The sequence below is a fragment of the Microtus ochrogaster genome, chromosome 6 (genome assembly GCF_000317375.1).
Source record: "Microtus ochrogaster isolate Prairie Vole_2 chromosome 6, MicOch1.0, whole genome shotgun sequence".
NCBI classification, from domain to species: domain Eukaryota; kingdom Metazoa; phylum Chordata; class Mammalia; order Rodentia; family Cricetidae; genus Microtus; species Microtus ochrogaster.
Window position 1 is genome coordinate 73,096,059 of NC_022013.1, and position 4,162 is coordinate 73,100,220.

At 44.4% G+C, this 4,162-nt stretch overlaps 1 pseudogene; it reads right to left on the minus strand.

Annotated features, from left to right (window-relative positions):
- Positions 1-210: 210 nt before the first annotated feature.
- Positions 211-4,162, minus strand: part of LOC113456212 — a 13,780-nt pseudogene continuing 9,828 nt past the window's right edge.

A 4,162-nucleotide genomic window follows, 5' to 3' on the forward strand; every position in this document is an offset into this window, starting at 1 on the left:
CCTCCCTCCCTCCTTCCCTTCTTCTTCTTCTTCTTCTTCTTCTTCTTCTTCTTCTTCTTCTTCTTCTTCTTCTTCTTCTTCTTCTTCTTCTCTCTCTCTCTCTCTCTCTTTCTCTCTTGGACTAATTTATTTTACAGAAGCCTACCTTGGAGCCAGCCAAGTTCAAATGTAGAAAGCTATAGCTTCAGCTCTGGACAATGTATCTGCATTTCATTCAAAGCCACTGATCGTGTGGGCAATACCCCAGTTGGTCTCTGCTGACAATGGTCCTTCTGTCTCAACACCCCTTTCAGTCCCAGTGGCAATTTGAGGCCAGTAGTAGGAACCGGCATCTCAGTAGTACAGCAGCACACACAGTGGTCTATAAGCTCTCAGGCCTCAGGCTGCTTCTCTGTAGGCAGAGCCACATATGCGTCGTGACCAGTGGCCAGTGGAGGGGCTTCATGTGTGACATCAAGCATGTCCACTTAACCGAGGAAGCTTTCCCATTAGCACATCCTCTAGTGACCGTACTGCTCCATTGAGGGTTCACCTTGGAGCTGTTGCTCTGCGTGGTCCTTGTCAATCATAAATGAACAGCTCTAAGGCTGTACTTGTGTCCATCTCGCCACAGCCCTCCATCAGCTACCGTCTAGCTGAGAACTGGCTTCAAATACTGGAAATCACAAGGCTTTCGAAGCACCCAGGCTGGTGCTGTGTTGACTCGCATCGTGCAAGAGACGTTGTAAAAATGAGCCAGGGAGCTGTAGGAGACCAGAACGTCTGCAGCAACCATCACTTCAAGCTTCACTCCACTACCAGTGGGTACTTGGAGGCAGGATCGCCATTTCAGACTGAGGTCGCGGTAAGAGCCAGTGGCTGGCTGTTGTGCTTTTCGAGTCTTCAGGTCGAATCCCAATTTCTCTCTCTGAGTTTTTATTAATCATGCTCCATTTTGGTGCCCAATGTTTTGGGGCACAAATTTATGAAAAGCTGTTTGTCTGGGGCTTTTTAGCCACTGGCTATGTCTGAACTAGACCCAAACCCAGCCACCTGGATTCATGAGAAAAACCTAGAACTCTCAGCTCCCATCCTCCTCAGTGTAGCTTCTATGAAAATATGGAAAATACACCGAGAATCCGAATATCATATATTATTATATTGTCTTTGTATTATTTGACTGCTGAGGAAGGAGCAACAGCTGCTAAAAGACATTTGATTATAAATGCTGCTAGATTAATCCAAGCTATGTATTTTGAAAATGACTTGACTTCAAAATTTAAGTCAAAATATATGTTATTTGGAGAAGGGGTTTTGCTTTTGTTTCCACAGGAATTGAGAGTTTGTGGATTCATTCTTGGTTAGGAAAAATAAGGTTTGATCAAGGAAGACTCCCTAAAAAATATCTAATGGGAATGCAGGGCCCAGATGATTCAACATTTCAGAAGACCTCTGTTGCAGTTTCCTCTGAGTTCTACATCCAGAACAGCACATCCTCAAGACTGCTGGTTGAGATGATACAGCCTCACAGAATACTCCAGTAAGAACTTGACCATAATCCTATCAGTGCCCCATCAGCAAGAACTAGTCTAGAAAACTATTCCCACATTACCAACAAATGGATTATAGATATTTGTCTTTGTTTAATATGTTGGTTATAGGTTGTTGTGGATAATGATCAGGAAAAAATCTAAACAAAGAAAATGAGATTTAAGGTTATTGTTTTGAAAAGAAAAAATGGGGGTGTAGATATGATTTTGTTTTGAAAAGAAAAAAAGGCCATGTGGTGGTGGTGAATGCCTTTAATCCCAGCACTCAGGAGGCAGAAGGAGGCAGATCTCTGTGAGTTCAAAGTCAGCTTGGTCTGCAGAGCAAGTTCTAGGACTGGCTCCAAAGCTACTGAGAAACCCTGTCTCGCAAAACAAGACAAAACAAACAAAAACAAAAACAAAAAAGGGGGTATATAGATATGATAGAATAAAAGGGTAGATTACTGAATCTTCTCTGAATAAAGGGGAGGATATAGCTATATTAAGATAAAAAGGTAGATTATTGAATACTATTTTAAAAAGCAACCACTAGATTTGAATGTTTTATACCTGGTGGGTATAATGGTTTATACCATGGGCTTCTGGATTTGTGTGACTGGACCCTGGCACAGTGTGGATGCCAGGCACATGAGGGTACCGGGTGTGAACGTGGCACAGTGAAACTGTCCCAGAATTGGTGTGCAGACCCAGTAGTCCACAAAGCCATCTGTATCCCAAACACAGTGTCTTTCATAGTCAGGATGGTACAAGGGGCAAGTAGTTTGGATTTTTTGTTTGTTTGTTTATTCTATAGTTATGTCTCCCACTCAGCCCATGCTAGCAGGAACACCCACTATGTCCAGAATGGCCTTGAACTCATGCTAATCTTCCTGCTTCAACCCCTAGTGCAGAGTTGACAGTTGTGGGCCATCATGCCTGGCCAGCCTGACATACTTCAAAATAATAGTGTTCATTTTCTAAGTTTGCCTTCACAAATGACCACAAAGAGATGAATTAAAATGAAAGAAATCCCTCCCTGAACCTTCTGAGGTCAGGGGCACTGAGTGAGGATGCTGGGGCTTGGTCTCTTCTGGAAACTCTGAAAGAAACTGTCACATATAGTGACTCCTACTGACGTCTGTCTGCTCTTAGCCTTTATTTGTCAATGTGTGATTCTGACCTCAGTCTCCACCCTCACATTGTCCTTCTTGCCTTTGTTTCCTCGCCTCCTCCCACAACTGGCTTTTGTAGCACCTGAATCTAGCATGATCTCTTTATCTTTAATCATATGCACAAAGACCTTTGCTTCTGAACGACATCACATTGTAAGGTCTGTGTAGACCCGCATTAGAGGAAAGCCACTAGTTAAACCACCCCAGACAGCCTACGGAGTTCCAGACAGAATGAACGAGAGGCATGGAAGTGCGGAGGGACCCATGGTGGTCCCCACAAAAACACGATTAGTTAGGTGTGGTAGTCCGAATACAATTGCCCTCCATAAACTTATAGGGATGGGTACTATTAGGAGGCATAGCCGGAGGTGTGTCACTGTGGGAGCAGATTTTGAGGTGTCCTATGCTCAGGCTACACCCAGTGTGGACATGAACTCTTCCTATTGCCTGCAGATCGAGATGTGTAACTCTGAGTTTCTTCTCAAGCACCACATCTGCCTTCACACTGCCATGTTCCACCATGAAGAATGGAGAAAAATGGACCAAACCTCTGAAGCTGTGAGCCAACCCAATTAAACATTTTCCTTTATAAGAATTGCCATGGTCATGGTGTCTCTTCACACTGATAGGAACCCTAACTAAGACACTAAGGATTCTTCCAGGCACTGATAGTCTTGGGCAGGGTCTCCCAGTGTCCCTGGACCCTTCAAGGCTGAGCTAGCCTTCGTGCTCCTGAGCAGCATGATCCTGAGTATCCTTTCTTAGAAAGGAAATAAGATAAGGAAGAGCTGAAAGCCTACTCATATAGGCGCAGGTTGTTGGCCCTTACCCCTGCCCAATAGACCCCACCCAGCCATGTCTGTCTCCACATTGTTCTGTGCTGTTCTTCACAATGCAGTGGTCTCTTGAAGGTAACAGTGGCCTTGATTTTTTAATAGTTTACTATCATTGGTTAATAAAGAAGCTGATTTGACCAATAGCCAGGCAGAATAGAGCCAGGCTGGAAATCCTAGCAAAGATACAGGGAAAAAGAAGGCAGAGTCTTGGAGACACCATGTAGCTGCCAAAGGAGCAACATACCGGAGGGCCACCAGTAAGCCGCGGGACCTGTGGCAACACACAGATTATTAGAAATGGGTTTATTTATATAGAGAGCTAGCCAGTAAGAAGCCTGAGCCACTGGCCAAACAGTTTATAAATAATACAAGCTTCTGTGTGATGACTTGGGACTGGGAAGCCAGGAAATGAAAGTAGCCTCAAGCTAGAGGTTAAGGCAAATTGGCAAATTGCAGCTTTTTTCCAATTCCCATTTCTGGACTTCTAGACTTTACTATACTACTCTGTCCTTCACACACACACACACACACACACACACACACACACACACGCACACGCACACGCACACGCACACACTCACACACACTCACACATGCACACACACACTCACACGCACATACACACACACGCACACACACCCATACA